Genomic DNA, 14,561 nt, shown 5'->3' on the forward strand with positions numbered 1-14,561 from the left:
CGCATTACTTCTTCCATGAAGTACTTCCTGACTTTCCCAAACATAATTAGGTAACCATTCTGTCTTCCATCTTGTATTTTAGTATATGTAACAAATGCAGTGTAACTTTTTCCAGGGCAAGAAACAGGTCTTACTCATCTCTATAACCCCACACCTAAAACAAACACAGGCACATATTAGCTCAAAAATATCAAATAACTATGTTCACCATTCTAATACTGCTTTAGGTCTGATTCACTTTTACATCCACTTCCGTAACTGTGGCTTCCAGACTGTACTGGGCTGAATGCTGGCCCAAAGGAAGCTATGTCACTTCCTAATCTCTGTAACCTAAGGATATTATCTTATATAGCAAAACATGTGATTAAGGATTTTAAAAGGAGTTTATCCTGGATATGGGTGGGCCCTAAATGCAATCACATGTATCCTTGTAAGAGTGAGGCAGGGGAATTTTTCAGTCTGAAGAGGCAGCACCAATGGGACCAAAAAGGCAGAGATGCTGCCCCAAGCTACAGCATGCCTGGAGCCATAAGAAGCTGGAAGGAAAGATTCTTCCTTAGAGCCTTTGCAGAAAGTGCAACCCTTGATTTCAGTCTTCTGGTCTCCAAGCTGTGAAAGAATAAATTTTTATGTTCTAAGCCCAGTCAGTATGTGTTCCAATAGCTACAGGTAATTAATACATTGGCTTTCTCTTCATTCTATTATTCATAATAAATTTTACCCAAACACAAAATTTCTATCACAATTTTAAATTCATATCATAATCAGGTTTTTCTGATTTCAACCAGTCAATATACAGGTATCAATTACAGAACACAGAAATGTTATTAGGCACTCAAATCATATAATAAAAGAAGCAATTCTTACTGTACAGAGTTTACCAAATAAACTTACAACGCAAATTTTTAAAAGTACATGGTTGAAACAAACTTTTAAAAAAGAACGGTTAGGGCGCCTGGGTAGCTCAGTCAGTTAAGGGTCTGCCTTTGGCTCAGGTCATGATCCCGGAGTCCAGGGACAGAGTTCCCTCTAGTCGGCTAATCCCTCTGACCCTCCTCCCTATTGTGCTTTCTCTCTCTCACACTTGCACTCTCTCTCTCTCAAATAAATAAAGTCGAAGGAAGGAAGGAAGGAAGGAAGGCAGGAAGGAAGGGAGGAAGTTGGCTGGTTAAACAGATTACTTTGATCAGCCTGTTAATCAGGGAGCACTTATTAGATGAACTAGTCTCTGTGAAAGACAGTTTTTTTAAAGACTCAGCACAACCCTTCTCCAAATACCTCATCTTCCTCTCCTTACAGCTCTTACTATCATATAGCCATACCCAGTTGTCCTTCCTACCACTTCTTTTGACTAGTCCAGCTCTAGAGACCTACCCATGACATTCTCTTTTGTACAGGAGCTGTATTTCTTAAGCAGTGGTACAATGTCTGCCCAAAAGGATGGAAACTCAAAATATTCTAAAAGCACAGCTGCTGATACTCATGGAAAGCTTCCAAAACACATTCCATTAAAAAGCAAATGCTATGCCTTTGAACATTTCAAAACAATGCTTTAAATACTACATGCCCATGAAGTGAATGTTGTTTTTTAAAAACATTAAAAGTCTAAGGAGAACTACATCAGGCATTACACTGCACTTAAAACAAAATGTTAGAAATTAATGTCTTTAAAATCCAGAGAGCATATTACAACAGTCACCGAAAAAGCCTTTGGATAGCCATCCCAGGGTGTCTTGTATACAAAAAAATGTCACAACTTGACACCCTGCCAAAACCTGAAGTGCAGCTGGGAACAGACCCTTCAAAACCCTGGTAAGGTGCCAGGCCCCATAATTGTGTCTTAGAATGAAACGGGAGGGCAAGGAAAGAGGAAGGGAAGAAGATATGTATTAGAGTGGTTAGCAATCAACCACCAAGCACTCTGAATTAAAATGTTATTTTATTCTTATAATTGCACTGCCTGCCTCCGCACAGCTTAATTCACACAAAAGAATTCTAGAAAATAGGATATAGTAACCAGTCAACCTCAAATACTTAGAAATAAGTTACAAAAGTCTCTGAAAAGTTGTGATCTGAAAAACAAAGATGACGGTTGCCTAAACCACACTTCAAATTCATTTTGTTTCTTAGCGTAGGCTCTCTTGCATATAACATGGGACTTGCCAAAAGATTTATGAGTACTTACTACCTCTGTGTGAGTTGTAGAGGCGTCTTTGCTCATAGGCCCATATACTTGAAATAGATAAAGCTACCACATAGCTTGTAATACAAAATGAAGCCCTTCTGATCTGACAACATATCCTGGAAATTATTTGTATTTTTTTTAATAAATCTGAATTATTTCCATGAGCTTTATGCCTTAGTATGAAAAGTTAAATAAAAGAAAAAAAATTTGAAAAAAAAATTGATGTGTTCAACTGGTATGTTTGCTCGAGTTTACACAAACATGCTCTTTTTCATCTTTGAGGCTCTACCAGAAAGTATAAAATTTTTCAGAACTAGAAAAGGGAAATAAATAAAAGTCATTCTCAAGGCATACAGGTTAATTTTAAAACCATATCTTACAAAAAAAAAAAAAAAGGGGCAATTAAACAACCAGTATTTATGGAGTGGCCACCACACCATATTTACTGACTGGTCCACTTATACTAAGAGAGCTCTGAGGGGCATACAGAAATAAGCAGATCACAAGGAAGAACTTGCCCATATCAAGAGTATTACAGGGGTGCATGGGTGGCTCAGCTGTTAAGCACCTGCCTTCGGCTCAGGTCAAGATCCCAGGGTCCTGGGATCGAGCCCCGCATCAGGCTCCCTGCTCGGCGGGAAGCCTGCTTCTGCCTCTCCCACTCCCCCTGCTTGTGTTCCCTCTCTCACTGTGTCTCTCTCTGTCAAATAAATAAAATCTTTAAAAAAAAAAAAAAAAAAGAGAGTATTACAGACGGATGCCTGGGTGGCTCAGTCGGTTGAGTGTCTGCCTTCAGCTCAAGTCACAATCCCAGGGTCCTGAGATGGAGTCCCACATAGGGCTCCTTGCTCAGCAGGGAGCCTTCTTCTCCCTCTGCCTGCCACTCCCCCTGCTGTGTGCGCTCTCTCTCTCTGATAAATAAATAAAATCTTTAAAAATAAATAAATAAAATAAAATGCTGGTGTTGGAAAGAGTAGGGCATTGTCTTCCACCTCATTAAAAAAAAGTATTACAGACATTTTCCAAGTGTCTATTATATGCTAGACTCTGTTGGGTATAGGGATACAGTAATAAATAAGTGAAAATCCTTGCTCTCAATGAGTTCATGTTGGTCAGTGAAATATACATGTTAACCAACAATTGCTTACTGAACAAGGATAAGAGAAAATTTACTATTTATTAAATCCTTTTTGTACTTAAAATTTTTTTGCCATGCGCATATATTACCAATTCCAAGTAATATATAAATTCAAAACTTTTAAAAGTATAAAGCAATGCAATGTATTTATAGATAGCAGGGAAGAGAGGCCTAATTCTGCTAGAGAAGCTGTCAAAGAAGACTTCACAAAGAGGGTAATCCTGAGATAAAGAAAGAAGCAGAGAAGAAATATCCAGTAAGGAAGGCATGGAGATGGAAGACAACTCTGTGGGTAGGAGATAAAGGGGCGGGGAACAGATGAGCCTGCAGAGGTAGGGCAGGGCCTTGAAGGCAATGCAATGTGCAAGAGACTGGAGTTTATCCTGGGGTCTAGAGGAGCCAATGGAACGTTTTAAGCTTGTGGGTGGATGAGAGACAGTATAGGGTGGTTTCAGATTTGTACTTAAGAAAAATAACTAGGTTATCCAAGGTGTGTAGAATAAACTGGGAGTAGAGGGGCGATCCTAGAGAAAAGAAGATGAAAAGGCTGGGACAGTAAAGATAAAGATCTGAACTAAAATAGTGGCAGCAAGTAGTCAACAGGGAATGGTCCTGAAAATAAATTTAGAGGTAGAAGTAAAAGAAATTAGTAGGGTATTTTAACATTATTAGTTAAAAGACCAACCAGAAAATCAGGAAAGAAAAAGCAAAAGCAAAATGAGATCCAGTTAAAGTAGAAGAAAGGTTGTTTCAAAGATTACAAGCACCAATTCTCCATATGAAAAAAGAATCAAGCAAGGAACCTTTGCAAAATCATCTTAGTAAATGCAAATACCATCACAGTACAACACTCAAAATATCTACCTTTCTTCCATAGGGATTTTATCAGCAGAGGGGTAAACACTAAAGCTTGCTCTGTCAGGAACAAAGACATAAAATAAGTATTTTGTTCTTTAAATGTCCACCTCCTGTAACTCCTCCTCATTCTTTCCTTCAAACAATCATCTCTATAGCAACATACTCTTAAGAAATTCGTGGGTGGAAAGCATATGTTTTTGCAAAAATATGAGAACTGAAGAACACGACTACTCTATTTTTCCCTTTAATATAAGAGATTCACAATATACCCTAAAAGATAACTGCAAAATATGGAACAAAAAAATAGACTTAAAAATACAAGGAAATATAAAAATTGGTACTGCACATATTTACATGGAAATTCTTTTTATAGGTTACAATGACACCTTGTGGTAAGGCTTTTTAAACAATAACTTACCTTGGAAAGTATTTTTACACCAGAAGTATAATAAAACTGGCTTAGAAAATAGGAAAGACCAAGATCATATGTTGAGGTGGAATGAACATGTACCATAATCCATTTGGAAAAATAAGGTAATGGAGGCTCTTCAAAAATTAAAAATAGAACTACTATATGATCCAGCAATTCCATTCTTGCTATTTATCAGAAGAAAATGAAAACGCTAACCTGGAAAGATATATGCACCCCCATACGTGCTGCAGCAATATTCACAATGGCCAAGATACAGGAACAACCTAAGTATCCATGAATGGATAAATAGAGAAGAAAATTGGGATACAGACACACAATGGAATATTATTCAGCCATTAAAAAAGAACGAAATCTTGCCATTTGTGATAACTTGGAAGGATACTGAGGGCATTACGCTAAGTGAAGTAAGTCAGACAGAGATAAACAAGTGAATAAGTAAAATAAGTGCCCTCCCCCCACACACACAAACACCCCAAGCTCATAGACTGGTGGTTGCCAAAGGCAGGAGATGAAGGGTGGGGAAAAATGAATGATCTGTTTTTATTGTTTAAATAACCTGAATTTTTAAAAAAGAAAAGAAGGGGCACGTGGCTGGCTCAGTTGGTGGAGCATGTGACTCTTGATCTCGGGGTTGTGAGTTCAAGCCCCACGTGGGGTGTAGAGACTATTTCACAAAATAAAATCTTAAAAAAAAAAAAAGAAAAGAAAAGAAAATTAAGGACAAAAAAAAAAAACTTTAAATAGCATCATATTACATAGGCTAAAGCACCTTACAAACTATAAAGTATTATACTATTCCCTTCAATTAAGCTAAAATTAGTAGTGTAAGTTTGTTTTTGTTTTTTTTAATGATGCAACAATAAACTACTTTTGAAATCTGGGGCAAAATTTCTAACAATGGCAATCCCTTTCCATGAGAATACTAACTGACATATGGTTTATGAGCTATGACAATTTTGTCATTACTCCTTTCTTCTCAAATAGATATTACATTAAAAATTTCAATCTTGATTAACCCAATAATTAACAGAACTTATAATCATCTTTCATCAAGAGTTTGTTTACTAAACTATGCTAAACACTAGTAAACATAAAGGTTAATAACACCCTTTGCACACAATCACCTTTATGAATCTCTGAAATATTCTTCTCTCTCAGCATCTACAGTACCATGATCACCTATCTCTTTGACCTCTCTCTCCCTTATTTGTTCCCTTTCTCCCAGTCACCAGAGAATCTCTGATCCACTGATGCATCTCTATAAGAAAAGTCAAGTTGCTTCTCTCACTGCTTCATTTTTTACACCTATTTGAATGACACTCAAATTTACACCCACATTCCTAACGCAGCTCATAACTCCCACTCTAATCACATGTCCCATCCACAACGGAAGCTCAACATAGGAATTAAACTCATTAACTTCAAATTTCCATCTACCTCCTTTAAAAAAAAATTACCACTATCCTCTCCTTATTTCTTAGTACACAACTCATTCCCCGACTCCCGTTAGTAATAAATTATTAATCTTGCTGATTCTTCTTCATCTGTCTCTTGATTTTAATCATTCTTCTTCATTTCTAGAGCCATCACCCTCTAGGGCAAAACTGCAAATATTTTACACTTGGTTTATTTTAAGAGAAGCCTCCTAAACATGTGCCAGATTTTGGTCTTTCCTCATCCTTATATAACCTACAAATATCCACCAGGACAATCTTTCTCATACAATGTGTTCATCACTATAGCTACACTTTTATAATCCTCCTATTATTTACTGGATCAAAGCTAAACTTCTCAGCCAAACTCAAAACCCTGCATTAGCCAACTCCCTATACAAAAGCAAACATTTCATTTTGCTGCCTCCCAGCACTCCTTTGCTAGAGTCAATTAAGTATGCTTTACAGTCCCTCATACACGTTGATAACTCCTGCCTTCAAAACTGTGTTCATATAGTTATGCCAAATTAAAATACCTTCTTAAACTCTTCAATTAATCCACAAATCAAGGTCAGAATCAAACCTAAAACCCTATGGTCTAAACAATCAAGAAACTACTTTCAGAGCTTACAGTTACTCTAAAAGTAAACATAAATAGCTTCTTCCCGTCTTTCTGCTCCACTATTTTCTGCCTTCTTGGGCTTATCTCAGAATATTTACTCTATATTCTATCACATCTGCACTTTTCCCCTCTAGTGCTTTACAATTATGTAAACTATCTTTCTAAAGAAACTGTAAGTTCCTCAAAGGAAAGACTATATAATCTTCTACTTTTTGCATCATCTTCCTAACTCCCAATTCCAGTAAAATTAGTTAATGATGGGACACCTGGGTGGCTCAGTCGGTTAAGCGTCTGCCTTCGGCTCAGGTCATGATCCTGGGGTCCTGGGATTGAGTCCCGCATTGTACTCCCTGCTCAGCGGGGAGTCTGCTTCTCCCTTTCCTTCTGCCTCCCCCCTCCCTCTGCTTGTGCTCTCTGTCAAATAAATATTTTTTAAAAAATTAGTTAATGACAAAAGTGAACGACAAAATTTCTGTGATATGAATCCTACTTTCCCACAGGCTTACAATGTAGTTTCAGAGAAGGGGAAGGATGCCACCAAGAACACTGTTTGCTAATCAATTATGCATGCCTTGTAACAATTATCCATCAAGATATTTCAGCTGAAAAAAAATTCTGGAGACATTATGGTAATCAAAAGCCTTAAAAATGAACATATCCTTTGACCTAGCACTTCCGCATGTAGGAACTAATTCTAAGAAACTAATCAGAGATGTGTACCAACATTTGTGTTCAGGGATCACCTTCATTTATCATTCTGTGACTATTTACTGAGTACATCACAAGGGCCAGGTAGAAGTGGAAGGCACCGTGCCTTCATGATGCTTATATCATCATGCTATTTATTATGGGAAAACGGGCTATTTTTTAAAAACCATGTTTAATAGTAAGTTATACCACATGCACGGATCAGATAGTAATCTGATTGTTAAGATATTAAGATGTTAATTTCTCCCAAAATCAATGCAATGCCATTCAAAATCCCAGAAAACTTTATAGAAATTAACAAGCTAATACTAAAATTCATATGGAGGGATGCCTGGGTGGCAGTCCGTTAAGCATCTGCCTTCGGCCATGATCCCAGGGTCCTGGGATCGAGCCCCACATCAGGCTCCCTGCTCAGCTGGGAGTCTGCTTCTCCCTCTCCCTCTGCTGCTCCCCCCTGCTTGTGCTGACTCTCTGTCAAATAAAATAAAATCTTCTTTAAATAAAATAATAAAATTCATATGGAAACAGAAGACCTGGAATAGCCAAAAGAACAAAGTTGGAGAACTTGCACTACCTGATTTCACGACTTACTAAATGCAACAAAAATCAAAACTGCGCAGCATTCACGTCAACAGACACATAAATCCACTAAAAAAGAGAATAAAGTTCAGAAATAGATTCAAACATATATGGCCAATTAATGTGACAAAAACACAAAGTCAATTCAATGGAGCCAGGAAAGTCTTTTCAACAAATCATCCTGGGACAACTGCCTATTCATATGCAAAAAATGAATTTCAAGTTGCACCTCTCACCATAAACAAAAATCGACTCCAAATGTATACATAAACATAAAACTATAAAACTCTTAGAGAAAACATAGAAGAAAATCATTTTAATCATGGGTTAGGTAAAGATTTCTTTAAATTGGTTATTTATTAAAATTAACAAGTTAATTTTTAAATCAAAATTAGGAACTTACATATTTAAAAGACACCATAACGCAAATGAAGGTAAGCAAGATTGGAGGATTTATAAATCATATATTGATAAAGGACTTACATTCAGAATACATAAAGAATTAGAAAACCAAATAAGAAAAATCAATTTAACAACAACAAAAATGGCCAAAAGATTTCGACACTTTGCCAAAGACGATACACAAATGGTAAAATAAACACTTGAAAAGACGTTAAATATCATTAGTTATTAGTGAAATACAAACTAAAAACACAATGTAATACTACCATACACCTATTAAAATGTTAAAACTTAAAAGGCTGATCTTACAAAGTATGGACTAGAATGTAGAAGAACTGAAACTGTTATAAACTACTGGTGGAAATATAAAATGGGAAAATCACTTGATTAATTTTTAAGAAACTGTCAGATACTTGCCATATAATCCAGCCATTTCATGTGTAAGTATTCACCCAAGAGAAATCAGAGTATATCCATGTGAAGACTTCTACACAAATGTTTGTAGCAGCTTTTTTTCTGAGACTCAAACACAGGTTCATCAAAAAGTGAATGGATAGGGAGAGAGTCCAAGATGGCGGAGGAGTAGGAGATCTTAATTTGGTCTGGTCCCAGGAATTCAGCTACATAGCTATCCAATCATTCTGAACACCCGTGAAATCAACTGGAGATATAAGAAAATAGCTGCAACACTACAAAAAGAAAAGCGACCACTTTCTGTAAGGTAGAAGGTGCAGAGAAATGAATCTGAGGCAACATATGGGAAGACAGAAGGGGGGGGGCGCCTCCATCAGCTGGCTACCAGCAAGTGATACAGCAGTGGAGCACAAAATCAGAACTTTTATAAGTCTGCTCCAATGAGGGATGTTTGCTCAGGCAGCTAAGTGGGGGGTGGAACCCTCACTTGGACAGTGTGGTCTCAGGATCCTCAGGGTCACAGGAAGACCGGGGGTACCTGAGTGCGGCAGAGCTCCCAGGCATCGGAGCAGGGAAGCCGCCTGCAGAGTGAGCCAAGGAGTGGGCTCTCAGCTGGGGGTTGTCATAAACTGAGAACCACAGCACAGTCAGGCCACTCCTCTTCAAGCAGGGGCCCAACAAGCAACAGAACCAGCGAGAATCCCCTTCTCCCTCGGGAGCACGCGGCAGGAGTCTGCAGGATTTGAAGATTCCAAACGGCTCGTATGCCAGAGATAGAAACGCTCGGCCACAGGCCAAGTGAGCAAAGAGTGAGGTCAGAGACTAGGGAGACAGGAGCAATTGACTGCTTTTCTTTGAGCGCTCACTGAGGAGTGGGGCCCCAAGCCTTCGGCTCCAGGACCAGAAATTGGGAGGCCGCCATTTTCATTCTCATCCTCTAAAGCTTCGAGGAAACCCTTCAGGGAACAAAAGCCACACTGAGCAAACGGGAGCAGATTACTTAGCTGGGCCCCTGGCAAGGGTGGTACAATTCCACCCGGGGCAAAGACACTTGAGAAACAACGCCAACAGGGTCCTCCCCCAGAAGATCAGCAAGAACATCCAGCCAAGACCAAGTTTACCGATCAATGACAACTGCAGAACTCCAGCACCAGGGGAATATAGCACATAGCATTCATGGCTTTTTTCCCATGATTCTTTAGTATTTCAACTTGCATTTTTTTCTTTCCTTTTTCAACCAATTTATTTTAACAATTCCTTTTTTAAATCTTTTTTAATTTTTTAATAACAGGTACTCACCTGTCCGATCATACTCACTTTTTTGTTGTTCTGTTTTTCTTTTTCTTCTTTTTTTTTTTTTTTGGTTTTCTTCTTTTGTTGAAGTCTTTTTTATTTTTCATCTTTATATTATATCCTTTCAATGTATTTAATTTTTGTATATATAAGTTTTTCCTTCTTTACAATTTTGAGATGTAGTTTCTTCTAGCAAACTGACCAAATTATATTCAAGAGATAGTGTATTGCTCTGTTCTGTTCACCTGTTTATATCCCTTCTTTTTCTTTTGTTGTTGAGCTTCTTTTCCTCTATTGTTTTTTGTCTTTTAATTTCCATTTTTAGAGTTACATTCTATCCTTTCATTGTATTTAATTTTATTTTTGTACTTAAGTTTTTCTTTCTTTACAATTTTGGGATCTAGTTTTCTAAAAAAACAGACCAAAATACACACAGAGCCCAGTGTATTACTCTATTCTGCTCACCTTTCTGATTATATTCTCTTCCCCACCCCCCGCCACTGGATCTCATCTGATTTGTTTAGTGTGTATTTCTCTGGGGTAGTTGCCATTTTAGTATTTATTTTGTTCTCTTGTTCATCTATTTTCTGGACAGAAGGACAAGATGGGAAAACTCACATCAAAAAAGAACAAAAGGGGTACCTGGGTGGCTCAGTCAGTTAAGCATCTGCCTTCAGCTGAGGTTATGATCCCTGGGTCCTGGGATGAAGCCCCACATCAGGCTCCTTGCTCAACGGGGAGCCTGCTACTCCCTCACCCTCTCCCTCTGCCTGCAGCTCCCCCTGCTTGTGCTCTCTGTCAAGTAAATGAAAAAAATAAAGGAGAGAGAGAACAAGAGGCAATACTGACTGCCAGGGACCTAATCAGTATGGGCATAAGTAAGATGTCAGAACTAGAGTTCAGAATAAAGATTATAAAGATACTAGCTGGGCTTGGAAAAAAGCGTAGAAGACACTAGAGAATCCCTTTCTGGAGAAATATAAGAACTAAAATCTAACCAAGTCAAAATCAAAAAGGCTATTAATGAGATGCAATCAAAAATGTAGACTCTAACTGCTAGAATAAATGAGGCAGAAGAGAGAATTAGTGATACAGAAGACCAAATGATAGAGAATAAAGAAGCAGAGAAAAAAAGAGATAAACAACTACTGGATCATGAGGGGAGAACTTAAGAGATAACTGATACCATAAAGCGAAAGAGTATTAGAATAATTGGGATCCCAGAAGAAGAGGAAAGGGGGGGGGGGGCAGAAAGTATATTGGAGCAAATTATAGTGGAGAACTTCCCTAATCTGTTAAAGGGAACAGGCATCAAAGTCCAGGAGGCACAGAGAATCCCCCTCAAAATCATTAAAAACAGGTCAACACCCAGACATATAATAGTGAAACTTACAAATCTCAGAGACAAAGAGAAAATCCTAAACGCAACTCGGGACAAGAGGTTGGTAACCTACAAGGATAGAAACATTAGATTGGCAGCAGACCTATCCACAGAGACCTGGCAGGCCAGAAAGGACTGGCATGATATATTCAGGGTGCTAAATGGGAAAAATATGCAGCCAAGAATACTTTATCTAGCTAGGACGTCATTCAAAATAGGAGGGATTAAAAAGCTCCCAGGACAAACATAAACTTAAAGAATTTGTGATCACCATACCAGTCCTACAAGAAATATTAAAAAGGATCCTCTAAGCAAAGAGAGAGCCCAAAAGTAACACAGACCAGAAAGGAACAGAGACAGTATAAAATAACACTCACTTTACAGGTACTACAATGGCATTAAAGTCATATCTCTGGATAGTTACTCTGAATATAAATGGGCTAAATGCCCCAATCAAAAGACACAAGGTATCAGATGGGATAAAAAAGCAAGACCCATTGATATGCTGTCTGCAAGAGACTCATTTTAGACCCAAAGACACCTCCAGATTGAAAGTGAGGGGGTGGAAAACAATTTATCATGCTAACAGACATCAAAAGAAAGCTGGGGTGACAATCCTTATATGAGACAAATGAGATTTTAAACCAAAGACTGTAATAAGAGATGAGGAAGGACACTATATCATACTTAAAGGTCTATCCAACAAGAAGATTTAACAGTTGTAAACATTTATGCCCCTAACATGGGAGCAGCCAAATACTTTTAAGCCAATTAACAATAGAATCAAAGAAACACAACGATAATAATACAATAACAGTGGGGGCTTTAACACCCCCCTCACTGCAATGGACAGATCATCTAAGCAAAAGATCAACAAGGAAATAAGGGCTTTGAACAACACACTGGACCATATGGACTTCATAGATATATTCAGAGCATTCCATCCTAAAGCAACAGAATACACATTCTTCTCGAGTGCACGTGGAACATTGTCCAGAATAGATCACATCCTGCGTCACAACTCAGGTCTCAACTGGTACAAAAAGACTGGGATCATTCCCTGCATATCTGCAGACCACAATGCTTTGAAACTGGAACTCAATCACAAGAGGAAAGTTGAAAAGAACCCAAATGCATGGAGGCTAAAGAGCATCCTACTAAAGAATGAATGGGTCAACCAGAAAATTAAAGAAGAATTTTAAAAATTCATGGAAACAAGTGAAAATGAAAACACAACTATTCAAAATCTTTGGGATGCAGCAAAGGCGGTCCTAAGAGGGAAGCATATAGCAATACAAGCCTTTCTCAAGAAACAAGAAAGGTTTCAAATACACAACCTAATCTTACACCTAAAGGAGCTGGAGAAAGAACCACAAATAAAGCCTAAACCCACCAAGAGAAGAGAAGTAATAAAGATTAGAGCAGAAATCAATGAAATAGAAACCAAAAGAACAGTAGAACAGATCAACAGAACTAGGAGCTGGTTCTTTGAAAGAATTAATAAGATTGATAAACCCCTGGCCAAACTTATCAAAAAAGACAAAGGACCCAAATAAATAAGATCATGAATGAAAGATCACAACCAACACCAAAGAAATACAATTATAAGAACATATTATGAGCAACTATATGCCAACAAATTAGGCAATCTGGAAGAAATGGTTGCATTCCTAGAGATGTATAAACTACCAAAACTGAACCAGGAAGACCTAAAAAATCTGAACAGACCCATAACCAGCAAGGAAAATGAAGCAGTAATCAAAATTCTCCCAACGAACAAGAACCCAGGGCCAGATGGCTTCCCAGGGGAATTCTACCAAACATTTAAAGAATTCATACCTATTCTTCTGAAGCAGTTTCAAAAAACAGAAATGGAAGGAAAACTTCCAAACTCTTTCTATGAGGTCAGCATTACCCTGATCCCAAAACCAGACAAAGACCCCACCAAAAAAGGAGAATTACAGACCAATATCCCTGATGAACACGGATGCAAAAATTCTCACCAAAATACTAGCCAATAGGATCCAACATTACATTATAAGGATTATTCACCACGACCAAGTGGGATTTATTCCTGGGCTAAGGTTGGCTCAACATCCACAAATCAATGTGATAAATTACATAAATAAAAGGACAAGAACCATATGATCTTCTCAACAGATGCAGAAAAAGCATTTGACAAAGTACAGCATCCTTTCTTCATTAAAACTCGTTACAGTGTAGGGACAGAGGGAACATACTTCAATATCGTAAAAGCCATATATGAAAAGCCCACAACAAATATCATTCTCAATGGGGAAAAACTGAGACCTTTTCCCCTATGGTCAGGAACACGACAGGGATGTCCACTCTCACCACTGCTGTTCAACACAGTACTAGTAGTCCTAGCCTCAGCAATCAGACAACAAAAAGACATAAGAGGCATCAGATTTGGCAAAGAAGTCAAACTCTCACTCTTTGCAGATGACATGATACTCTATGTGAAAACCCAAAAGACCACCCCAAAATTGCTAGAACTCATACAGGAATTCAGCAAAGTGGCAGGATATAAAATCAACGCACAGAAACCAGTAGCTTTCCTATATACTAAGAATGAGACAGAAGAAAGAGAAATTGAGGAGTTAATCCCATTTATAATTGCACCCAAAACCAAAAGATAGCTAGGAATAAACCTAACCAAAGAGGCAAATGATCTGTACTCAGAAAACTACAGAACACTTATGAAAGAAATTGAGGAAGACAAAAAGAAATGGAAAAATGTTCCATGCTCATGGATTGGAAGGATAAATATTGTTAAAATGTCTATGCTACCTAGAGCAATCTACACATTCAATGCAATCCCTATCAAAATACCATCAACTTTATTCACAGAGCTGGAACAAATAATCCTATAATTTGTATGGAACCAGAAAAGACCCCAAATAGCCAGAGGAATGTTGAAAAAGAAAACCAAAGCTGGTGGCATCATAATGCCAGACTTCAAGCTATATTACAAAGCTGTCATCAGCAAGACAGTATGGTACTGGCACAAAAACAGACACACAGATCAATGGAACAGAATAGAGAGCCCAGAAATGGACCCTCAATTCTATGGTCAACTAATCTTGAACAAAGC

At 37.9% G+C, this 14,561-nt stretch overlaps 1 protein-coding gene across 3 annotated transcripts in view; it reads right to left on the minus strand.

Moving 5' to 3' along the window:
- CEP83 (centrosomal protein 83) overlaps positions 1-14,561 on the minus strand; it is a 129,473-nt gene that overhangs the window by 100,236 nt on the left and 14,676 nt on the right. The window contains exon 1 of one of the 3 annotated variants that reach the window (XM_078076414.1): positions 4,188-4,206. The exons of the other annotated variants lie outside the window; for them this stretch is intronic. The gene's annotated coding sequence lies outside the window, so the exon portion shown is untranslated. Of the gene's footprint in view, positions 1-4,187; positions 4,207-14,561 lie in introns of those variants that run through there. 3 annotated transcript variants of the gene reach the window in all.

Source organism: Halichoerus grypus, chromosome 6 (genome assembly GCF_964656455.1).
Source record: "Halichoerus grypus chromosome 6, mHalGry1.hap1.1, whole genome shotgun sequence".
Classification (NCBI taxonomy): Eukaryota; Metazoa; Chordata; class Mammalia; order Carnivora; family Phocidae; genus Halichoerus; species Halichoerus grypus.